We start from the raw sequence: 26,342 nt of genomic DNA on the forward strand, positions 1-26,342 counted from the left end.
CTCCCCTCCACCACCACCAATGTGCAGCATCCACCTGGATGATGCGACGGCAGCCATAGTGCGCCAGAACGCTCACCACACATCAGCTATCAGTGGGGAGGAGAGCAGAGTAATGTAGCCAATTCATAGAGGGGGATTATTAGGAGGCCATGATTAGTAAGGGCCAATTGGAAATTTGGCCAGGACACCGGGGTTACACCCCTACTCTTTTCGAGAAGCGCCCTGGGATTTTTAATGACCACAGAGAGTCAGGACCTCGGTTTTACATCTCATCCGAAGGACGGCGCCTGTTTACAGTATAGTGTCCCCGTCACTATACTGGGGCATTAGGACCCACATGGACCGCAGGGTGAGCGCCCCCCGCTGGCCCCACTAACACCTCTTCCAGCAGCAACCTTAGTTTTTCCCAGGAGGTCTCCCATCCAGGTACTGACCAGGCTCACACCTGCTTAGCTTCAGTGGGTTGCCAGTTGTGAGTTGCAGGGTGATATGGCTGCTGGCTGGTCAACCCAATAACTGTGGTGTAATCCGTAAACTTAATAATTTGGTTGCTGCTCTAAATGGCTGTACAGCCTAGGACTGAGAAAGCAGCCTTGGGGAGCTCCAGTGTTTAGGATCACTGTAGAGGAGACATTATTGCCGGTTTATGCCACCTGAGGTCTGCTCATCAGGAAATAAGAATCCAGGTGCAAAAAGTGTTTTATAATATTGTTTGATGTCCAAGAACACTAACCCATTACTATATTCACCATGATTTATAAAAATATGGTAATCCTCTGTGTAAAAATGCCCGCTTAACTAATTACCAACCTGCAAACTAATCATTTTTGTGCAAAAGACATACAAGTATGCTATATATTTTTGTGAAAGCATGGTTTAAAATGGACACTTCTCTGATTTGAAGCACATAATCATGTTTGTTTTAAAAGGACTCTCTTTTCCCTCATGTAAAGATAAAAGCTGTAACATGATCAAAGTCATATCCCTCACTCCATAAAGATACGATAGCAAATGATCAAAAATGAGAAGCAAAGAAATTGAGATGCCAATGACATATCAAGCCTCCGGATTTATCACAATTCATACAGTAAAAGGCTGCTTTGCCAATTCAACTCTTTGATCTTTCAAGGACTGCTCCTTTTCTGTGTTGTTGTTTCAAAGGATTTGCTTTTGAGATTCAAACAGTTTTAGGATGAGCAACAAGATGCAATTCTGAAATCTCAACCGAACTGTCATATTTAGCATTCATTGCGAGTTCATTTCGAGGTCAGTCATTTCTCAGGGGTGTTGCTACAGAGGAAAAGAAAATAACATTAGAAGCAACCCTGCATTAGAAGCCATTCCCAAAACTTGAGTTTTACTCCTTATATCTGTCACCAGTCACTCCATTCTTAGTTTGCTTTGTTCAGTGCTCTGCTTTAATGTCTGCATTCTTCATGGCAAACAAAAGGAAGGGGCTTCAGAACATGCCATTTTAAAAAACCTAGCAGCAAAGAGAAATGACAGCTCCAATAAACCTTGTCAATCTGTGCTTCAGAAACAGAAACTGCAAGAAAGTCAAAGCATACAGTGACAATAGAACCTGGCTTGTCAAATTTGACTTTTAAGATTTTAGAATTAGACTATGGTAATGGAGGTTACTTCAGAAAGAACAAAGGTCTAGCAAGGTCCTCCCAAATTACCTGAACTTCTGTGGTTTCTGGTACTTTACAAAGAAGCTGTGTTTAGTTATGTTACTGAAAGTTGCAATGTTATAGCTGAAGGCTAGTGAGGATTGTGTTCCTGGGAACTGTTGGCTGAAACTTGTTAGAGACTGTGTAACTCTGAAGTCTGCCATGTATGGCTCTTTACTTGAGACTCAGTACTGTGAGAAATACTGAATAAAATGGTTTTCCTTGTGCTTCATTTCTGTCTGTGAGTCTCATTATTTTGAAGGCAGTAAGCGGGTAAGAGGCCGACTGCTTGGAGACCATCACTGCTCATAATATAGAATAAAGACTTGGAGACAAGCTACCCTCAAGTTCTGATATACTGTATGTTGAAAATTCCTAACCCTTAAATCTTTATTTAAAAAACAATGTATATAAGGCAAGAGAGTATTTTACATTATTTTCTCAAAAAGGTAAAGGTAATGGGTTCAAGCCTTTCATAGATTTTGTGGAAAATCAGATTTTGTGACATGAGAGAAATTAAATAAATAATAAATTTATTTTTTAATTTAAAATCATTAATTGCTATCCTATTCATATTAGTAGAATTGGAGCAGGCAAATGTGATAACTCTACTTGTAAAAATAGAACACTGGCTCGAGAAACAGTCAGCTGAAAACATGGTTTGAAGTGATTGCAAGACATTAGTCACTGGAATACTGTATGTTAGTCACCAAGTACTGTAGTGTCAGATAAGCCTGTGCCTCTTGTTACTGTCAGATTGACTTTTTATAATTAGAATTGCCAATTGTTAAACAGATGGATTAATTGCTCTTGTATCACATGAACAGAATTTAAATGAATGAAACACCACTCGGACACACATCTATCAGATCAATTGTGCATCTGAGACACAGCTGGCATTATACAGTATATCTGTCACTGATCTCATGAGAATCTCAACGGTGTCACAGTGTCTAGTAAGTTCCAGGAATCAGTGATGCACAGCAAGACAAGGATAACACTGGCCACCTCAAGCCCACGTTATACCAGTTATGCAACATGACTTAAGGAATCCTGGTCCTACTGTATTTGGTCAACAGCCCTCTTGTGGTCTGGAGGGAAAATAATTTTCCCTCCATTTTTATACACTGATGTCTATTTACCTGTAAATCACAGTTATTCTCAGGAAAATATACAAATCCGAAAAAATCTTAGTGTGTGAATAATGTTTGTTCTTTGCATATTAATGTCGTTCCTTTTTGTTAATATGTATGTGAGTGCACAATAAAATTCCTTTAAGAGGCCTGTGGTAAGTTAGAGAAAGATTCTATGTGTTCCTGCTTAAATATTTTCCTAAAAGGAAGGGAACTGTTATCCAGGGACATCAGGGAAGTTTTCTTTGAGATCTGTGAATAGTTTTTATTTTATTTTATTTTTCTCCTAACAGTGTTTCTACCTGCTGTACTACAAATAAGTAGTTTAATACATTTAAATAGTTTAATAAGTACTACAAATAAGTGGGGCGGAGCGGTGGCACTGTGGTGGCACTTCGGCTAAGGATCTGCTCCTGTAGCTAGAAGGTTTCCAGTTCAACTCTCATGGCTGGTAGAGGAATCCTACTCCACTGGGCCCCTGAGTGAGGCCCTGAACCCCAACTGCTCCAGTGGTACTGTATAAATGGCTGACTCTGCACTCTGACCCCAAGTTTCTCTCCCTGTCTGAGTGTCTCATGGAGAACAAGCTGGAGTATGTGAAAAGATTAATTCCTAATGCAAGAAATTGTATATGGCTTATAAAGTCTTGTACAGTATATGGCTTATCTATTAATTGCAACTCAGTTTGTAGTAGACCTGGTGAGTCTGGTTTTTGTTTCACACTGGGTCTGGGCAAATAAATCAGAGTATGAGTAGCATTTAACAGTACCATAGGGTTCATATGTGTGAAGTATTATTTACTAATTTTATTATCCATCCATTTTCTAACCACTTTATCCAATACAAGGTTGTGGGGTAGCCGGAGCCTATCCTACTGTAGCAAGCAACGGGTGCAAAGCAGAATACACCCTGGATGGGACACTAGACCATCATAGGGCACAGACAGACACAAACATACACACACCCACACCAGGGCCAATTTGTCCAGAAGCCATTAACTTAATTTTAACCATAGTATCTCCCGTCACTTTGATGGCTTCTATGTACCATCAAAGATAGTCTAGGTTCATGTCCGGTAAAGATGATGGGTAGCTGCATGTTTTAAGCTAAAGAAAACTGAATTTGAATGATTTTCCAATTACATTGTTTTCTTTTTTCCTAATCTTTAATTAGATCCCCTGCCCCTACCTCCCCCCGCCCCCCTCCCCAAATGTCTGCATCTTCTTGTGCTTGTCTGGATATAACAAAAGCACATAAAGGAAAAAGATAGGAAATAAGACACAGACCCTTCTAATAAATTTAATTAAAAACTAATTTCAATGCAGCCATTTTTAAATGTTCTTTAAATAGCTCTTTTTCTATATTCCCGTCGATGTTTGAGTGGCATTGCAGCAACACATAGACTGTTCTAACCTTCTAATATGGAAATTTGCCAGTTCCTATCAATTTATTTATAACATGAACCAGTTGAAAAAGATGACCAAAATGACCTTACACTTCAAAGATTCCCTTTGATGATATAAAGCATCTTCCATTGGGCTCTCATTTATATTTTAGTTATTCATTCACTATTATCTTTTATGCATTAATTGCAGAGTTATCTGTTAGGGAAGTGTCCTGGCTTTTTATCCACATTTCTGTGCTCCCCAACGATAAGGCAGTTATGATAAGACGAGTATTTTGTTAAGTTGCATTTTTACCCATGTGCATAGTATTTTTATGTGGGACAAACACATTTTTGTTTCTTGTGACCTTGTGTTTTTTTTTTTATTCCAGCAAACATAGAGTACTGAAAATCAGTTGTGATTATTAAAACCAGGTTTGTTTCCATACTTATTTTTTTTTTGTTCATAACATTAATAATTGTCAACTGTTATATTAGGAACAAGTAATAGATTTATTCCATGCTGAAAAGAGAAGAAAGAAAACACAACATTTCAGCTGTGAAGCCTTCTTTGGGTTTAAGGCTTACACTTACACTGAAGAAGGCTCCACAGCCGAAACGTTGTGTTTTCTTTCTTCTCTTTTCAGCATATAATAAACCTATTACTTGTTTCTTTGAAACTAAGTCACATTCCCAGATAATTTTATCCAGGTGACTTTATAATGTGCATATTGACTTTCACTAAGAATAACAACACAATAATAACAATAATTAATTGTACTAAATGGATTATGGAGTGTTTCATGAAAATATGGCTTTCGCCTGCTTGGCTGATTGCTGACCTCCTGGCCAGAGGACGAGGAGACTGGGACCCCCCTGCAGAGTGAGGAGTGTAGCTGCAGAGGTGGGGATGGGATGGAGGTGGGATGCAGAAGATGTATGCGAGGGAGAGAAAGGGATCACATAAAGTATTTATAGTGTTTAGGAGCGGGAATGACTTCAGGACTGATTGCTAATCACTGACAGCTGAGTCTGTTTGAACTTGGGTCTTGTAATCCCTCTGGACATTTCATTACAAACACCATTAAGCAGCTACAAGGCTGTTTAAGACAGGACCTCCATTTAATGTTTTACTTGTAGGATGGGTGAACTTCTTCATTGTATTATGATTGAGTTAGTAGCAGCGTTAGGATTTAAACCTCCTGTGGAGGTTTTAATGAACTCTTTTGCTTAACTATTGGATTCCCTAGCCTACTTGTACTGTACTGTACTTAATAATAATAATTGCTTACACTTATATGGCGCTTTTCTGGACACTCCACTCAAAGCGCTTTACAGGTAATGGGGACTCCCCTCCACCACCACCAATGTGTAGCATCCGCCTGGATGATGCGACGGCAGCCATAGTGCGCCAGAACGCTCACCACACATCAGCTATCAGTGGGGAGGAGAGCAGAGTAATGTAGTCAATTCATAGATGGGGATTAGTAGGAGGCCATGATTGGTAAGGGCCAATGGGAAATTTGGCCAGGACGCCGGGGTTACACCCCTACTCTTTTCAAGAAACGCCCTGGGATTTTTAATGACCACAGAGAGTCAGGACCTCGGTTTTACATCTCATCCGAAGGACGGCACCTGTTTTACAGTATAGTGTCCTCGTCACTATACTGGGGCATTAGGACCCACATGTACCACAGGGTGAGCACCCCCTGCTGGCCCCACTAACACCTCTTCCAGCAGCAACCTTAGTTTTTCCCAGGAGGTCTCCCATCCAGGTACTGACCAGGCTCACACCTGCTTAGCTTCAGTGGGTTGCCAGTTGTGAGTTGCAGGGTGATATGGCTGCTGGTCATATCACCCTGCAACTTGTAGTTAAATGTTAACTATTTGGCCTAAGATTGCAGCAAGTAAAATAGATTACATTGTCAAGGAATACCCTTTTGTAAATATGTTTTCCTGAATAACTGAATGACCGATTCGTGACATTTTATAAATACTTTAAACTCTCAATGCCTACTGTACAGAGGCCACATAAGTTGTCTTCTAGCTAAATATTAATACTAACAACCTAAATCTCTCTCTCTCTGCATCCTGGATGCCACAAAATACAGTGAATGGAAGCCTATATCCCTATCCATAAAAATGCACCCAAAGCAGGAAAGACTTTTCTAACTGAGGTTAGAAAACCTCAGGAAACCCAAGTTCCCTAAAAACATAGAATAGCATGCTTTCTCTAATAAATTTCAAATACTTCAGTCAGGTTTGGCTTGAATGATCATGAAGTAAGGGCCTGGCGCAAGCTTCGGGTCCCAACTCCTCCGGACTCCTTTCTATTCTTCTTGTTGCCTGCTTCTTGTTTTTTTTCCCTCTGTGCTCTTCATGTGATCTTATATTGTGTGTCAGTACTGCTCCTTGACAATCATTAACTAAGTGGGCCTGGAATATTACTCCTCTTAACAAGGCTGTGCCAGAGAACATAGAAATCACGTGCCTCTAATTATACCAGCAACTAGAGTACTGTATATTACTAGAACTCACTAACAAGTTGGGGGTTTCACTTATTGACTAAACTGCTCGGTCAATCTCTGATTTTCACCAGTGTTGTAGCCTCCCATTTATAACAGTACTTAGACACTGTATTTAAAAGTGTTTATGAAAACTTTGTATAAATGTCTATCTAACTTATAAAATGAAAAAGGCAGCAAAATCTAGAATAATAGTTTAACCAAAGCATTTAAAATGGGAACACTGTTTATCTTGTGCTAATCTTCTATTTATTCTTCACAACCGAATAACTGAAACTAAAGCCAAACATCAATGAAAAATGAACACAGATGGCTTGTAATACAAAATACAAACCTTTTCAAAAGTTATAAATAATCATCTTTGTTAGCACTTACTATATATTGTTTTTTAGATGTATTTGCAAGACAGGGGTAGGTATCACTAAGGATAACATAAGCAGTAAATAGCCACAGAAAATAGTATAGGAAATTGAGTTATTTTAAACTGACTCATGCTTTTTGAAATGCATTCCTTTGCAGGACTGTATTCAGTGTGTTTAACTCACAACTTAGCTAAGTATACTAAGGCAGTGGTTCTCAAACTGTGGTATGCGTACCAGGACTGGTACACCATATGAGCCTGGAACATTTTTGTGTGCGCTGAAAAATTGGGACGGGTTTTCATATTTTCTATTTTAAGACGTTTCTAATACGCAGCCTACGTACAGTACTACGATACGGTGCGCGCTAATACTTGAGTGGACGCAAGAGATACTATGTAATTCTATACCACTCTATAGGAATGCCTGCTAAGAATGTAAGTGACCAATTGTATTTAAAAAAAAAATTATCTCCAGCAAACAGAGAGGTACTGTAGGAGAATGTGTGTGATTTTGGAACAATGCCAATGTTGAAAACACAGGAATGCATAGAAATGCGTGCCTGGAACACTGGTAATCTTGTGAGCACAGGAAAGTGTGATAGATAACAAAAAAATATTTAAGAACTGTTCTAAGTTAATTTAAGAAAAATACACCGAGCGTCTCTGTGTTTGAGGACATTCCGTTCTGTAAGCCGCTTCCAACGGGAACTACAGGAGAGCACATATTTCAGCTTCTGAATGAATTTATCGAAGAGAATGTCATCGGCTGGATAAAATGCGTCTGAGTTTGTACAGACAGTGCTAGAGCAACGACAAGCCGACACAGCGGTGTAGTTGCACGAATTAGAGAGGCTGCTCCAGAAATTAATGGACACATTGTAGCATCCACCGTGACAACTTTGCCATCAAGAAAATGCCTGACGATTTAAAATCTATTAGACTCTGTTGTGAATTGTATCAAGGCTCGAAAAATGAATTCACATCTGCTTTGCTCAACTAAACAGGCTCACCCCTCTCATTGAAATGGTGCTCTTTTATTGTTTATTTTTATTTGTTGTTGTTCCTGTTTTTTTTTCTGTAAAGCGCTTTGAGAAGCCACCTTTAAAGGTGCTATATCAAATAAAGTTTCTTATTATAATATTTATTATATGTGTATGTGTTTGCGTGCATGCGCGCTCATGTTGGTCATTGAGAATTTCTGGGGTTCCTATGAGAAGATGACTTGTAGGTGGTACTTGGATGCTTTTGTTTGATCAGGGATGGAACTTAAAAAAATTTGAGAACCACTGTACTAAGGTAAACTTTACAATTGTTTCTACTCAAGGGACCCCCCCAGACCTCAGCAAACATCCTCTCTACTTTGAAGTTAGAAGTGTTTACTCTTCCAAGTTTCACAAACCTTTTCTAAAATCAGAGACTCTTCTCAGTTACCTAAAGCTGTAACAATACTTCACAAATTTAAACACTGCTGTGAAATGACTCCTTTTATACTTTTGATGTGCCAGATACCACTTGTTCTGAGGGAGCGAGAGAAGCACAAAGGTGGTTTTGGAGCAGTGCAGCAGTAACATTTCCACAAGCAGCATACCAAATATTAAAGGCTGTTTAAGTCAAGCATAAGTTCTCTTTTGTGATCAAATTTCGTATGTTGCATTTCTCTGAAATCTGGCTTCTGCCTGCTGTTGTTATGATTGTTCTTCAGACATACTGTATTGCTCCACTCTATACTATACTATGTGAATTTCCTTTTGTGTATTTGCTTATCAAATATAATTTGAAGTCAAAACCTGCATGAAAATAGAGAAGATTACATGAAAATTAATCGGTCATTGAGAGAAGGGGAATAGTGTGGACCCAGTTTCAGGATGAGTTGCTTTTCTGTTGTTTTTTCTGCTATGGGAGTTGAGAAACCCTTCTTTGAGAACAGTGTGATCATGGCCGTCTGAGGTAAAATGAGAAACTATGGGTTTGGAGAAAACTTTAATCTTCACAGTCCTAACATGTTCTCTGAAGTGGTCTCCTAATCTCCTTCAGGTTTCCCCAACAAAGATAGCTGGACATTTTTAGCAGGAGACACAGTAAATGAATTGGCTGTAGGTACAGGATGTCGTCTGGGTGATCCGGAATTGACCTGAGTAGCCCTGAATGACCATGTTGTTAGATATGTATTTGCAGGTGATGCAGCGAGTTCTGTTGCAGGGGAAGGTGCCTGGTGGGGATGATTGCCGAGTGCGGTCAAGGGAGCTGTGAACCAGAAGCTGATGTAGATTGAGTGGTCAGCAGTATGAGATGATTGGGCGGTTAGAAAAAAGGGTACAGATGGAGGGATCGCCCTGTAAAATGGAGTAGTTGTTAATAATGGTCCTGGGGATAGAAAGTGTGTTAGAGTGGTAGGGGAGCACCAAAGGAATGCAGTTGTGAGACCGGGAGTTCCTGGTCGAGTTGATGATCCAAGGGCTGTTTTTGGCCCAGGTGAGAGCCCTATTGATAACATGGGTGGGGTATCCTCTGTTGATGAAAAAATAATACATTTTGAGTGCTTGGTTCTGGAAATTCATGTCGTCACTGCAAAGTCGACGTAGCCATAACTATGAAAAAAGAAGAGAGTTTTTGGTGTGAGTGGGATGAAAAGAGCTGTACAGGAGATAACTGTGTGAATCTATGGGTTTGTAATAGACCGAGGATGAGAGTTGTGGATGATTTACAGATACATTTATGTCTAGAAACAGAAGAGTGGTGGAAGATATGTTAACTGTATATTTGAGGGATGGGTGAGAGCTGGTCACTAGAGCACGTAGCTGCACCGATGCAGTCATCGATGTATTGCTTATAGAGGTCAGGGACAAAGCCAGCATAGGAAGCAAAGAAGCGTTCTTCTACCCAGCCATCAAAAATATTAGCATAGCTAAGTCCCATCCTGGTGCCCATGGTGACTCCACTAACCTGCTGATAAAAAAGGTTATTAAATGAGAAGACACTGAGTGTGAGAACCAATTCTGCAAGATGCACTAGAGTGTGGATGGGTAGATCAACCACTGTGCGTTTGTCTAGCATGTGTTTGAGGGCTGCAAGACCGTCATTGTGGGGAATGATAATGTAGAGAGATGTGTTATCCATGGTACAAATGTAACATTCTGGACCCTGATATTGGACATCATTGAAAAGTTGGAGGGCATGGTTAGTATCCTTGATATATGAGGGAAGCATTTCAACCAGAGGACTATAAGGCTGTCGAGAAAAACGGAGAGTTTGTGTGGTCGGACAATTGCATGCTGAGACAATGGGGCATCCAGGGTGTCAGGTTTGTGGATTTTGGGAAGGAGATAGAATTGGGATACCTGGGGATGTTCCATGATGAGATGGTTCGCCTCCTGGGGGAGTTCCTGGTAGCTGATAAGAAGAGAGATAGTGGATACCACTTCCTTCTTGTAGTCAGTGGTAGGATCCTGTTGGAGAGGACAGTAGGCAGAAGTATCAGTAAATTGTCTGGAGGCTTCCTTACTGTACACCACAACAGCTCCTCCTTTGTCCACTGGTTTGATGACAATATCATCCCTGTTACAGAGAGAAATGTGTACCAGTCAAATGTGTACCTCATGTATGTGAACAATTGTTCCTTATATGATAATACTCCTGAATCTAAAACCACTTTTAGTCTGCCTGATGATTTAAAAAAAAATCTTTATGCATCCAATTAGCATCACAAGATACCTTGTCACTACAACTTAGTGCCATCTCCCAGAGATCAGCTATTAGTTTGTCCCATCTCCTTCATTAGCATTTTTATTGCCCAATTACTCCAAACTCCTCCCATGCAAAAACTCTGGTGAGGGTGAGAGACATAAGATTTCCCTAACCTCTAATTGACAGGAATTAAGAAGGGATTATGGATACTTTAATGATAAACTTCATTTTTTCACCACTGTAAGCAGCTCTTGTATAATAATGATGTATAAAAAAGCTTTTCTCTCCAAATCTTTTTGTATAATGTCTCTCGAGTGACCAGTAATGGGGAACCAGAGCTTATTTTCCTTAACCAAATGGTAGTTTATTGTCTATGAATTCTGAAGGAAGACACTTTTGGTACTTCCAAACTTGTCTTATTTAATTTTTAAATAGTATTTTATTATAATATTTATATGATTATTTTCTACCTATACACCTGTTTTTATACTGTGGCTGTAAGTTAATGTGATATGCTGCATTATTTAAAAGAAACTTTAAATATAAACAGACGTACCATTTTCTCATTATCATGAATATATGCATTTGATGAGTGTAAGATCGTTTGGGAAGAGAGCAATCCATGATAGGGCCAATTTGAAAGTGTCCTGTTTAGTACGTGGACATTTTATGTCCCTTTATCATTATGAATTTAGCTTTAGAACATGGAAAAGCAAACAAAGGGCACATAATATCAATGCCAATATCATAAAGAAACAGCGTATTTAGTGTCAGTGTTCACAATCTTGTGCTGGGTTGCTTTTCTCTGCATTTTAATTAAGCGAAAAAAATATTCATTCACCTCTGTATTTATTTTTTGTGGTTGTTATGGTTGTTACACATTTTAAGCACTGAACATGAGATCTGCGTATGCTTTGAGGAATCTGTTTAACAGCCAATCTGCCTGCATTATTTGTAAATAGACACAGCAGGTAATAATTAGTTATTAATTGAGATTCTTGCTGGTGGTTAAGACCATACATGTTTCCACATGGGCTATAATTAGGAATATTTGGGGATAACAAGGTTTTTCTCTTTTTTTTTGCATTAGTATTCTGGGAGAGACTGCTGATTAGTTCCTGCTGATACAACAACCTGTGAGTCTTTCTGCTCTGTGCTGGATTAAAAATATGTAAAAAGAACAAAAAGAAATATGAAGTTGAAACAATGCAGCCTTATTATGTGATGAGCAAATATTGTGATATTGTATTATTGTATTATTATTGTAAATATTGTAAGTAAGAAAAATTCTTCAGAGAAAATATTTGATCTTGGAATTCCATTGGAGGTTGAAAATAGAATACCTGTTTTAGATGTACAGTATGTTTGTATCTATATATGTATGTACTATGTTTTAGATCTGGAAACATTTGTTGAAAGGAGTTCATTAAATAATTTGTGTTGTGATATGGTTATATAATCAATAAATTCTTGCTGGTGGTTAAGATCATACATGTTTCCACATGGGCTATAATTAGGAATATTTGGGGATAACAAGGTTTTTCTCTTTTTTTTGCATTAGTATTCTGGGAGAGACTGTCTTCTCAGTCACTAAAGCCCCCCAGTATGCCATATGACCTCAGGAAAGGATATTGGTATAGGGTGAGGAGTATGTGGGTGAAAATATAGGATAACATTCCCATTCTGTTAGTTTGCTCTGACCCCCCGCTTCCCCCAGATAATGCAGGTTTGGTGGAGGATATCGCTAATCTGTCATCTTCAACTGTCAGATTCCTAAGAAGGAATGCTAGCAGCCAAATTTCCCCTTCATCTACTCTAACTTGTAAACTTCTTTGACATAATCTGCCGAAGTGCTATAAAATTAAAAAAGGAGGCAAGTGAGAAAGCAAGCCTTCATTGCAAAGCCATTTAGTTTTATCAAAGAGCTGCTTGGGCAGAAGCACAGTGGAAAACTCAACTGTTCTAGAGAGAACATTAATTATCTCTGGAAAACCTACAGCGATGAAAAATGATAGCAAGATCTTAAGGATTGCTTAAGTAAATCCGGTAAGACTTAGCATCGGCTTTGATGAAAAGTAGCCCATCTGGAAAGAGACTAGGAGGCTATCAAAGGTGGTAGCGAGCTCAACACATGGCCCATAGTGCATGAGCGATGTTCAAACCTCTTGAAGGTTCTTTGGCGAAGAGGCAAAGTGGTACAACAGTGGAGGTTGGCAGAAGGTGTCTGTATTCCTAAAGAGAAGAAGTCGAAAAGCAACCTGTTCAGCATAATTTCACTGCTAAGCATTGATGGAAAGCTTCATCAGCATTGTGGACTGGTGTTTAACAGAGTTCAATTTAAATTAATGATCCAAGCAGTTTAAGGTGTTCTATCTAGTCCATCTAACTTTTTCTGTTGGGGCAAAGACAATTCATCAGCATGCCGATTGTACTCCAAAAAGTTTTCCAATTGTACTTTTTGTGGCTTAAAAGCCCTTGAGAAGGCCACTGTAGATTGGTGCCATGACCAGAGGCTGAAGGCCTTAGAAGACACTGTTAGCAGAAACAACATCAAAAGATGTTTTTGCTGTCTGAAACATCTAAGCAGGTGATCTTGCTAGACCGGTTGGAGAATGAAAGGAAGAGAAGAAAGGGTTGGAGAGTGCGGTGTGAGCCAATTGAGGTGGGCTGTAGACGATTTGCCACCCAATCGCTGTGTAGATCTGTAGATCCTAGAGTCTTTTGGGTGCAACAGGGTGAACAGGAGGAAAGCCATCAAAACCACAATATAGGCAGAAAGGGCCTCAAGATGGCTGTGTATCAAGAGGAGTGACCAGAAGGCAACAAAGCTACCTGGACACAAGCCTACATTTGATCAAACTTGACTGGGTCACTTGAGTGAGGGTATCTGATGTTGAAACACTCAGTCACTCCAGTGACTCAGTGACACTGATGATGTGTCCAGGTGCATCAGAGGATGTATTTCTCAAACTGTGCATGTTAAAGTACTCCAGAAGAGATGGAACACATCAGTAATTCATTTTCAATTAAGAAAATGTTGAAGTATTTACTGCTAAATTTAACCTGTTATATACGGTACGTACAGTAGTTGCTCCTATTTGCAGCCCATGTTACATGAACAGAATTTTAAAATGTACCACATTGCAACTTTATTTATTAATGGTTGATGTTGCCAAAGTGCCACAGTGGCTACTGAAAGAAAAGAAAATCAATCTCGATAACCTTTGCTTAGCATTAGAGTTCCCAGTGTGTCACTAAAAAGTTCCATTAGGCCTCATCATACAGTAATTTACACACATCACTTGGTGTACATGCCCACAACTTTCCTCCTCCTTTAAGCGCACAGGATACTGTATGAGCATTTCATTTTCTTTGGAGTCTTTTATTAAATATTGTACACTCAGAAGATAAACTTATTTGTAAATCTCTTTACGATTAAATTAAAGGAAGCTAAAAATAATGTAGTTCAAAGCAAAAATCACAATTTTGCCTACCTTACCAGTACTAATTTGTGGAAGTAGTGAATCAAAAACAGGAGCCTATTTTTCACAGTCTATTAATCTTAAGGTGGTTCAGTTTGTCATAATGTGCTTTTGTTGTTGAGGCTGTCTTTGGAATTTCCACTTCACATAGACTGCAGACCCATAGACACTCTTTAGATACTTTCTGATGGTGAGAGAAACATTGAAAACCAGTGTCCATCTCCTAGACAATGCTGAAATAACAGTGCAACACCCTCCAATGTTTGCTCTTTAGTCTTGCAATGTAGAAAGGTGCTGATGGTACATGTCATGTTTGTTTATCACATGGTGTCAAGAGACGTTACGACATTACAAAGGTCAGTCAAATCATTAGGCACTCAAGAAGAATAGAAACTAAGAAAGTACCAAGATGTATTAGTATTTTAGATTGCATGTATCTGATTTTGATTTGATTGGATGATTTGTACAGTATATTACAAAGTAATTTCATATTAATTTCAGCCCACGTAGAAGCTTACTGGTCAAATAATTCAAATATTATTTCTGTTGTTTCAGTAAAGCCTGTTCTTAGGTCTGGACAAATATTATTTTTATACTATATATTATTTTAATCTTATATATATATAATTTGCTCACATTGTGCCAAGATAACAGAAGGCAAAGCGGTCAGAAAAGTTAGTTCTCTGAAGATGTTTCTGGAAGTGAAGTGCTCTGCATGATATAAAAATCAGATCTTAAATATTCCCAGTTTGGATCTTAAATATTCCCTCTGATACCACTGCCATAGTGGTAAATGTATGATAAATGTATTTGCTTGCATTAGATATGCTTGGAGGTACAGAAATAATCTCATATTGGTAGTCAAACACATATAGAAATTGGGAGGCATCTGGCTTATCTTCATATACTTCTTGTCATTCAAGTACTTTCACAGCTGGAAGGGCATGCATTATGTACAGTAGGTCTTGGGCATTTTCTGTTCTAAAAATCAGGAAAATAGCTTTCCCTTAACAATTAAACTTGTTGAGTATGATGTAAATTGTCAATAGATATGATGGCACTTGCATACTGCAGTTTTTTTAATTCATTACTCCCTCCTAAATGAAAGGTGACAAAGCTTGTAGTAAGAAATACCCTCTTGTGAATTAGGAAATGTGATGCACTGACATGTTGCTTTTAATTACATCCTAACGACACCTTATCTCTGTAAAAGACAGAGGCAGAGTACATTATGGGAAAGTGGGTGACAGAAATGTCATAACATGAAGTCATTAAGGCATTCAGAGTTCATACACCTCCATCATTAGATTCCAGCAGCAGTAACAACTAGCAGGAAATACCCATGATTGACCCAGACCCATGGATCACCATGATGCACAGTAAGAATTGCAGCTACAAAATGTGCATCATGGGAGACCCTAATACCTGATTCCTTTCTGTTGATATTGCTGCCCGAGATTAATGATAGTGGATGAGTGTTGAAATAAAATGTTGAGATTGCTACCAGGAACTACCCAAACTTCTACCTCTTTTATTAGTAAGACAAGACACTGTTATTCACTTTGGTTATACCTTTGTACCTTTTGTGCAGGAAAATATTCCAGTTGAGTATTCCAGGGGTAGCCAGCTCTGGTCCTGGAGAGCTAAGATTCATAGAATCCAACTTTGTATCTAGCAGGAGAATTGTTCATTCTGGTAGTGTAGACATTTATAACACAAACCCTCACACTCTGCATCTCTCAAAGATCAGACTTACTCATTACTGATATAACTGAACCAATTAACTTGATAAATTCATCACAATTAATAATTTCCAAGTCTTTGTAAATCGATGATGATTCTAGCGATTTGTCAAGTCCTCTAGGGTTATGGTTGGCCACACTTGGGAAATGCAAATGTACAAGCACACATTTCTTCCTTCCAGGAGTACCAAATAGTGAAAAGTACCTAATTTTCTTCAGGCATAACCTAAATGCATAGCACTTGATTATTAATGAAAATGATATGTAAAATGCATACTGTATTTCTAAAATTACTATTTTAAGTAACTTGTGCTCTTAATAGTGTAACATTTCTCACATTTATAGAAGAAGGCTACTTTTCGTCTTTAACACCATCTGTTGAAGGTCCTGATATTATAGTGTTCATAAAGTCTGGGATGAATAACAACAACCAAGTCACTTTCACATCAGCTATTCTAAAGTGTAGTCATTCCTGGCATCATTTTCCAAAAGCTAAATTTACCATAAAGCTCTCTGCATCTCTTACACATCTCTTTCCACCTCACCTCGACCTCTGTAGCTACAGTACCCCATGGTTCACTCCTCACTCACTGTTCTCCTTGTTCTCGGGGATGGACATCAGCCAAGGAGTTTATCTGTCACGATCGTCATCCCTCCTCTTAAGAGACCCTTTAGTATTTTAGTTCATTGCAAGCACCTGCCCCCGTTTTGTCCGTCATTAGCTCCCACTATTCCTGGCTCAGCATAGGGAAATGGGCGCCCGGAAGCCCATCTACCAGTGGGTCCAGGAGAGACCCCATGGCATAGGCTTCATCACGGTGTCCTGAGCATCTGAGTCCGGGGCTCAGAGCTCCTGGCCTCGATACCCCGGTTTTTATTCCTTGTTCCTGTACTGGATCCCGTTCTGGTTTTTAACCTTGTTTGTCTCGGATGGATCCCCTGGTTCCTGGACTCTGGACTGCACCCCGGATTCCCCCTTTGGACTGTCTAGATTTGTTTGCCTTCACAACACCCCCTGAACACCGGATCATCGCCATCATGTAACCCTGTCTGTTAACCCGTTCTGATCTTCTACGTCTTTTCCCTGTTGTCCTTCTCCACTGACTTCCATATTATACCGTCTGCACAGGGTCCTGAACTACACTTCACTGGAGCCTGGACCGGCTCTCGTTACATAATCTCACTATACCTTAGCATTCAAACATCCTCAATCACAACCAATTCTTGGTTGTTATTATTTCTCATGACCTAAAGTTTGATACTGGGTTTATTAATGGGTATTGGCTTATTAATTTAAATTATGTAAAAATTTTAGGTAAGCTCACTGGAGAGTAGAAAAATTCAAATATGTGCACAGATTTATAACTTGTTCAAATATAAATTATATCAAGAGCACAGCAAATATACAAATAAGTGGTGTTCATCTTTAGCAAACTCCTTACAAACACTGGAAAATCAAAGCCCTAGATATCAAAGGCAAGAAATTAAAATGATGAGAACATGTAAATAATGCAATTAATTGTGAACAACACAGATCGGGAGCTTTATTTTGAGCCAGAATGAACTACATTGAAATGAGTAGGAGTTATTTTGAAATTCTTTCATAGCACAATTTAGTTTAGCTACTCCTTAAAGGAAGATCAGAAAAGGAGGGGAATAATTTATAAAGTGGTTTCTGGGATGTCCCAAGACTTCATTAAAATGAAGGCCATTAAGTCAAAAGGTTAAGGTCACAGGGCATCAAGTTTTTCATGACGGTCTAATGAACCCTAATGACACTGCTGTCCTGACAGCACATTTGTTTTCTTTGTCCTGAGTGCTCTCTGCTTCAACTACACTATTGTGAAGATCTAAAACGTTTAAAATTATGGCTGTAATTTTATCAGTAGAAAACATGGGTGTGATATTAAGAGACACACAGGAGCTGGCTGGAAGAAGAGTGTATTAATGTAGTCAGTTTTTTGGAGCTCTTCATTCCTGTGGTCTGCAAAGCTGTAAGAGATGCTTGTCAAGATGTACTGTAAGGTACTTAATCTGGTTGAGGGGTACTATTGGTCTTGCATGGCAAAGATTTCCAGCCATGATCGGGGGACCGCTGTGTCTGTTGATTTTCATTAGAGCACAGCGGTCTTTGCTGATAATAATGAATCCTGTCATTGCTCTACTTGCCAGTTTTGACTTGTTTCTTCTCTCAGTCCTTACTTTCTTTAAACACATTGCTTCAATATGCCAAACTTTGGTTTCTCCTCAATATGCTAATTATTTTTTTTTTTGGTTCCATGGCTTTTAATACAGGTCCGAATCACAATGTATTGTATACAAAACTCCAACAATGATCTTTCTTCTACAGTGGTTCACTTGGTCATATTCACTGGAACAGCCAATCTAGAATCATACAAGTGACTGGTTTGTGTTCCACCTGAATGCTCTGCTAATACTGTATTTTACCAACTATTAACTAATCTGCAAAAATGTCCTACTGTTTCCAACTCTAATGTGCAGCTTTTACGGTATTTTAATGACAAAAATTATAAGGACATGAACAAAAATATAATTTATAAGTATTTCATACTGTACAAGCAGCAACATGAGCAGAAGGGAACAAATGTACAAAATGTATACCTAAAACAATACTGGACAGTATAGTCATTGAGAACTGCAGCTATTCTTACTTTCTATACCTTCTGAGCTCTTAGTTACTCAGTTGAGTCATTTATTTAATGTGTCAAGATGATCACTGCTCTTAACAATCTGGATTTCTAATATACATATACTTCCTTCTGGACTTCATCTCTAAAGGACTATGGATGCCTGTCAGCTGCCCTAAAAAGGTCTTGCCAGGACTGATCACTTGTCTCATTATTTGCATATCCTGGTGTAACAGAGCAGCTGTGTCTCAGCCTATCAGCCTGTCTCAGTCTGTGATGGTTTGATCGTTAGATTTAATTCAAACTTCAGGAGGAGATCAATTATTTTTCATTGTTGGAAAGTGAGATTGCAGAGGGGATGAAAGACTGCTGGAGTCTGTTACTGTTACACCTGGTGATACAGAGGTGACTCCAAGATGGGTGTAAATGCACCAAAGAGGGGTAAGACACACTCTACACTCTGTAAAGGGCATTTAGTTTTATTTCATTTTCACCAATGATTTTGTTGCTTACCCTATCAACTTTTCACAGCCCATTACAATTAATGGTACTGATGTTGCAAACCAAAAAATTATACAGTATGTGAAAACACTTTCAATAAATGACGTGTAGAAAAAGTGTTAAAATAGTTCTTTCTAGGTGTGTCTATCTTAAAGTCTCTGACAGCTTTTTTTAGAGAAAAAGTGCTGGCATCCGCATGCTTCAGAGTTAAGATCAGCTATGGCTGTGGTCAATCACGTTCTTCTGTAAAAAGGTTCAGAGCACAGTCTATACGTCTATTTGGCTAGTTGTAATGTTAGACTACAGGTAACCATAGAGCTATGGTTAGACCAGGGTAAAATTGTTTTCTGTTGGTTAAGAGGGAGAAGCAAATTGGCTTTTCGTAAGGTTTCAAATGGTAAAGCAGTGTTGGGTTTCCATGAAACACAAGGTTAGACGGGAGAAGCACAGTGCTACTCTCCCATCATTTAAAAGCTTGATTAAAGGAGAATCTTGTAAGGCAAAAGCAGGTTAATAATAACAACTTTTATTTATAATTACAGAGTCCTTGGGTTTGTAAAGGCACGTAGTGATAAAGAAAAAGACTAAAAGAGAAAAAAAATCAACCAAAATATATAAGATAGAATGTAGGGCAGTCAGACATACTGTAAGCCCTAGTAAAAAGATTTTTGAGTTTAGATTTAAAGAGTCAGAGAATTTATATCTTGAAGAGTTGGAAGAAGGGCATTTTGTAACAAAGGAGCAGTGACAGAAAAAGCTTGGTTATCATTTTAGTCCTGGGTACAGTGTGCAGAGGACCAGCCTCAACTGAACAGAGCTTATGGGTGGGGGTGTAAACATGGTGGAGTTCAGAGAAGTATGATGGAGCCAGATTATTTAAGTATTGAATATATGGCTTCATAGGTAACCGATATAAAGATTTTAAGTGTAGGACTGATATGTTCCCAAATACTGGTTTGAGTTAGAAAATCTATCTGTAGAGTTTTGGACATATTGCAACATACTGTTACTTAGGGAGCCCATAGAATAAAAAGTTGCAGAAATCAAGTCTTGATTTATAAATGCATGAATCGGGTACTTTGGATCAGACATTCATAGGAATTGACTGAAAAAGTAGTATAGATCAAATTTTTCAAGTGGGGTTCATAGACAGGAAAGGATCAAGTGTGCCTCCTAGATTTTGGAATGGGGAAGCCATTCACCGTTGCCATGAAGCTCTCCAGCTTTTCCCTGACCAGGTTTGGTTTCACCTCAGTCTTGGTTTCACAATTCCCGAGAGTTATCAAGGGTACAGCATTTAGTGAATCTGCATGTCCTCCAATAAGGCATGTCACTACCAAGAACAGAGTGTCATTGATGAGGGCGATTCATGGTTGCTTTCAGACACAGTTAGGATATTAGGCATTTTACTGATGTCTCACTAGTCAAATGCTAGACTGGTTCTCCAGACAGCTGCATATCTGTTTATAAATTATTGGAGAATAATGCCTGAAACATAATATATTTAATAAAATATCACTACCGTAATACAATATGTGTATAGATCCTGTGAATATTAACCTTTTTCCCCATTCAATAGCTTTTTGAGTTTTGCAAACTTTGAGTTAAGCATTTTATAAAAAGAGTGAAATGTACAGCAAAGAACTGAATAGACAAGTGGTTTCCAAACTGTCAAGACAACTTTCCATTTTGAAATCATTTTGCAGACCACTACTGTATATGCTGCTGTTTATTATATGTTATATGTTACATATGGAGACTATGTGGGATAACCAGGGGGAATTTTGCCATTTCAAGGATCTGTTTTAAGCAGGTTTAGACAAAACAGACACGCAAGCAGCAGCTGGGTAAAAAAGTTATCTTATTTACAGGGCAAGGAAACTAACCAAAAACACAAAAACAGAGCTCTACTAAGGTTTTTCAGTCTCATTCTATTCGTACAGCTGGGCAGATAAGTTCCTTACTGGCTTCAAAATAGTCTCTCTGCAACTTTTTCAAAAAACATCTTAAAAGTCAGATAAATGCTTTTTCCTCTGCTTCCTTCCCCTCTGGCACTGCACACAGCGGACACATCAGCCCCCTTGGAAGCTTCTGCTTCATAGTTTTCTACATTTTGTGTTTTAATTGCCTCCTCCCAGTTGGTCAGTGGAGAACAGTATGTCCTTCCCACTTGGCTTAGATGAAAACCTCAATCTTGTCTTCACCTACCTCCTTCATAAAATAACCGGCACTCAGTAAACATTTGCATAGTACACACTTAAAGTACATGCAATTCTTATTCATTACCTCAACAGTTCCATTTTTTAAAGCCTAACAGAGCCTAGGATGAATGTTTGCATGCACAGTAACATACTTAATGTCTGACACAGTTTTGCTCACTTCTATGATGGAATTGCAGTTTGGAATGATGACTGTTTTAATCTTATGTTCTGGGGAATCAGTTGGTTTTCTGTAGACCACCCATCTATTCCTGAGAAGTAGGGTCTGTGGAACCCAGACCACAAGTTCAGAGCCTTTGTACTACACATTCCTGAAGATGAAAACTGTCCTTAAGATTAAAAACTCAGTTTCTTGACACTTTTGTCTATTTTTTGCATTTTTGAGTCAAAAGAGAAGAGGCTAAGGGAAGTTAAAGTCTTAAATTGTGCTATTAACGAATATATTACAAAGTGACTGTTCCAATTCCGGATTAAAAACAAGAAAAACAAGAAAACAACAAAACATACCTGAGGTGCAGGGGAAATATGTTAGACAAATCCAGTGAGGTAGCGAGCATCCTGAGTGATTCAGCAGTGCTTGTCAGCAAGAGTGTGTGTGTGTGACTCCAAGCACTCAGCCAGACAGAATACATCAGCTGAACAGAGGCAGCTGGCTAAACATGAAAGCTGGGAGATACAGTTCAGAGAAAGTAAATGCCTCCAAACATATTCGTAATGCACGCTGCTTTTCCTTTGTAGAGTTAGATCATGAGGCAGAAGTTGATGGCATAAGGAAGCGAAAAGAGATTCAGAGTAGTTTAAAAGGCAGGAATGCTCTGAGGACACTATTTGAGGTGTCCCTGAGTGATGGCCAACCAAGGCTGCAGAAGGCTAGCCTTTGAAAATACCTCTCTCCTTCATTTTGCTTTAAATGAACCTTAGTGGTTTTCTGCCTCTATGTAAAAAATTACAAGCAGTTTGCAGTGTGTGTGTGATACAGCACACTCATTTAACAGCTGGGTTCTACATTGTTTCATTAGACTTGTGTACTTCTGAACTTGTCCAGAGTGGGGAAAAACAAATAGTTGAAAGAAACAAAAATTACAGATGTCCAGCATGGGAAAATCAGTATCATATCAGTCGATATAGATAATTATCACGATAAATGTCAAATCATTATTTCTTTCAAGTTTAAAGGCTGATTTTTTCTCCTGAGTGAAAGTTGAAGAAACCACAGTTAATTGGTAAATTAAACAACTCTTTATTTTAAGAACTCAACAAACAGCAAAACAGCAGAAACATTAAACAAATCTGAGGAAGAGAGTATTCAAGTCTTTTTTATGTCAAAATATGCATGAGTAAAATTTACAAAATAAATATCTTAATAGACAAATTAAATACTGCAGTGTGATAAAACACACATAGAAGATGGCTCAGACAGACTGCTAAGTTTAAAGTGCTCTGTTTTATGTCTGATCGTAAAAAGCCAAAATATCTCCAAATTACAGAAGTTGAATGACCTTTTCTGTCACGGACGTCCAAAGGAAAAATACCGCAGACTGGGCAAATAGCACGTTCACATTCTAACGCTGATATCGGAGTGGGCAACCTGAGGAAAGCCAGACCGAAGCCCGCTCACAGACACAGATGCCCGGAGTGATATCCAGCGAAAGGCATGGAGGAACGGCAGAAAGCTTACCATTCTATCACTGATATCGGAGAGAGCAAGACCAGGAAGAGCCAGGCAAGAGAACCCACTCCAGACACAGAAGCTCGGAGTGATATCCAGTAATGAGAATAGGCAAGCCAGCTCAACATTCAATCACTGATATCGGAGTGATCTACCCGAGGAAAGCCAGGTACAGGACCCGCTCACAGGCACGGAAGATCGGAGTGATATCCAGTGATTAGAATAGAGGAACTGAAAAAAAAAAAAACAGCCCAGAGAAAAAAAAGAAAAAAAAAACTGCGGCAAGACAAAAAAAAAACGCCGCTCGCGGGGTCAGTAGGTGGCTCAGCATTCTGTCACGGACGTCCAAAGGGACTAACCGTGGGGAGCAGGAGAGCGGAAAAAGACCCATATGCGTAGCGGCGAGACGGGAAAAAGGCCCGGGCTCATAATGCAAAGAGTTCAGGAATGCCGTATAGAAACCTATGCCCTCAGGGAGCGGACGTGGGGCGCCCTGGTGCTAGGCGGGTCTCAGGACATCCGAACCTCAATGCTGAGCGAGGACAGAGTGCAAGACCCGGAAATATATAGCCCAAGGGAAAGAGAGGGACAGAGAGGACAGCAGACCGGAAACTAGGGACAGGACAGAGAAGGAGCGCCCTCTGGCTGCAGAGGGCGTGACATTTTCTGTCAACGATGTCATTGTCCTTCGAGCTGTTCGTTGGCAGCACTACATTTGCTTCATTGTAGCTCATTTCTCCGCTTTTCTACAATCCTGTCAGCCACCACCGTGTGGGTAAACAGCGCCACGTTAGCTACCCAGTCTGCAACACGCACGCAAACTCGCGCAGTATTTTGTGCGCATACGCATATCATGCGCAAAGCATAAACATATATATCGAACATTAATTGAACTTTTGTTAAAATTATATAGCGGAAAATTATATCGCGATAATTATTGTTATCAAATTATCGCCCAGCACTAGTATGACCCCATCATAAAACAAGATTGAGCAACATGTAAAAAAATGCAATAAGTTTTTAAGAAGGAAATAAGAGTGCACAAAAGTCACATTGTCACATTTTGCTCTAATAATGCAATTTTTTTACAATGAATCAGGTTAGTATAACCAGTCTTAGAACAGTGAGCAAATTATGGAAGTGATATCAATACCAAGTGAAAACTAGAAACGAAAGAATGAGAGAAAACAATTTGTCCCAACTCACCTATTGCTTTCCTAGAAGTTAACTGATCTGGGGATCTCATCCAGTTGATTCTCCAATGATTTTGAAGGATCCTTAGGAGTTGATTTCAGTAACACCTTTTCTCAGTCATTATTACTAAACTATTATTATTTATTGATTCCTTGTGCTTTTCTGGATGCTCCACTCAAAGCGCTTTACAGGTAATAAGAACTCCCCTCCACCACCACCAATGTGTAGCATCCACCTGGATGATGTGACGGCAGCCAAAGTGCACCAGTACACTCACTAAACATCAGCTATCAGTGGGGCAGACAACAGAGTGATGAAGTCAGTTCATAGATGGCGATTATTAGGTGGCCATGACTGGCAAAGGCCAGGGGGAAATTTGGTCAGGACAGCGGGATAAATACCCCTAGTCTTTTCAGAATGCACTGGGATTTTTAATGACCACAGAGAGTCAAGAACTGGGTTTTACATCTCATCTGAAGAGGGGAGCCTTTTTTACAATGTAGTGTCCCCATCACTATACTGGGGAAATAGGACACACACAGACCACAGAGTGAGCGCTCCTTATTGGTCCCACTAACACCTCATCCAGCAGAAATCCAGCAGGAAGTCTCTAGCTTCAGAGGGCTGCCAGTTGTGAGTTGCAGGATGATATGGTGGCATAAATTCACTTTCCCATAGATTTAGCTCTTTTCCTCTTGTTTGGGATTGACAGTTCATACTAATGATGTCCATCAGGGTGCAGAGATATTTGATGGGTTTCAGGCATTTACAGTACAAGCTCCAGCCTGTTATACAAATAATTGACATACTAGATAGGTGGTATATTAAATATTATTGTAGTTTAGAGTCCTTTCTCTATACAATTACAACAAGAAAGACAGACCATCTGAAACATCGAGAACCTGGTTTTAATCTGTTTGAAAAAAGTGAAATGGCTGAAAGCTTCTGTGAATTGACTGTGCTGTACTTTTACTAGGTACTTATGCTAGGTTTCACAGTATAAACCTGTCTATATTAACATTAATTCATGATGTAGTGTAGCAGTTGCATTAATACAAAACAAAATATTTTAATAAAATGCATATTTAGTTCTTGCATTTGGACACAACAGCAAAGAACCATTATAATGGCAGAGGGCCCCAGAGTGCCTAAAGGTGTAAAAGTGTTCTGGTGGAGCATCTCATGACTGCTGTAGTCCACCCATGACCTGTCATTTCCAAAGCATGACCGAAATATCTAAATAGCACTTAATTATAAATAGAAAACAATTGGCCAAGTATTGTTACCCAGAACACAAGTCGGAGAACCACCACTAACTTGCCACACAGTAGTAAATTCTGTATCTGCTGGCCACCTACAGAGGTCCTGAGGACCAATTGCTGCTGAATCCCAGTGTGTCAAAAGGCACATGGCTTGACTTTGGAGTGCTGTGCTGGTGCAGGGTTAGCATTTGGCAATTCCAAATTCCCAAATATGTCCCTCTAAAGTTGTAAGAGAATGATAAAAATGTATGATTTTGATGTTTCGCCATACATTACCGGCCTGGGCAGGTATTGAAACTGACAATATGTAGAAGTGGGCCCTTTAAAGAGCCACAGTATTGTTATTGTAGCCTTCAGTGCTACTGTAGCTACAGTATAATCATTTCTTCACCCTGGTTTAATTAGTCTAGCAAAACAATTATAATTTAAGATAATGAAATTAAGCTGCATTTTAGTTGCAAGAGCAATAGTGAGTATCCTGTAGGACAAATCACCTACTTAATTTATTACAATTAAATCTTTCCAAGAATTTTGAAACTGAAAATTGAATGGTGATGTTTAAAATCTAATGTACTGGATCTAAACACTCTGGTAATACACATGATCTTCATGTCCGATGCTTTTTTTCTAAAATACAATTCAGTAGTGCTTAATGACACATGTTGTCATCTCAGCTGAATTGTGGACCCTGGACATGTAGCTCAGACTAAAGCTGATGAGCTTCAGGTGTCAATCACCAGAACCCTGAGGCCAGATGGAAACTCAATCTATCATTAAAAAGAATAGGGAGCGCACATCTGGTCTGTGAGGAATACCTTGCCATTCTGGTGATGGAAAACAGAGACATCTCCCTATCAGACATTCT

General features: G+C 39.1%; 1 pseudogene; it reads right to left on the reverse strand.

Moving 5' to 3' along the window:
* Positions 1–9,063: 9,063 nt before the first annotated feature.
* On the reverse strand, positions 9,064–10,209 carry LOC148641879 (uncharacterized; annotated as a pseudogene).
* Between the last annotated feature and the right edge of the window lie 16,133 nt (positions 10,210–26,342).

This window comes from Lepisosteus platostomus, chromosome 23 (genome assembly GCF_059453375.1).
Source record: "Lepisosteus platostomus isolate fLepPlt1 chromosome 23, fLepPlt1.hap1, whole genome shotgun sequence".
In the NCBI taxonomy this organism is placed as follows: domain Eukaryota; kingdom Metazoa; phylum Chordata; class Actinopteri; order Semionotiformes; family Lepisosteidae; genus Lepisosteus; species Lepisosteus platostomus.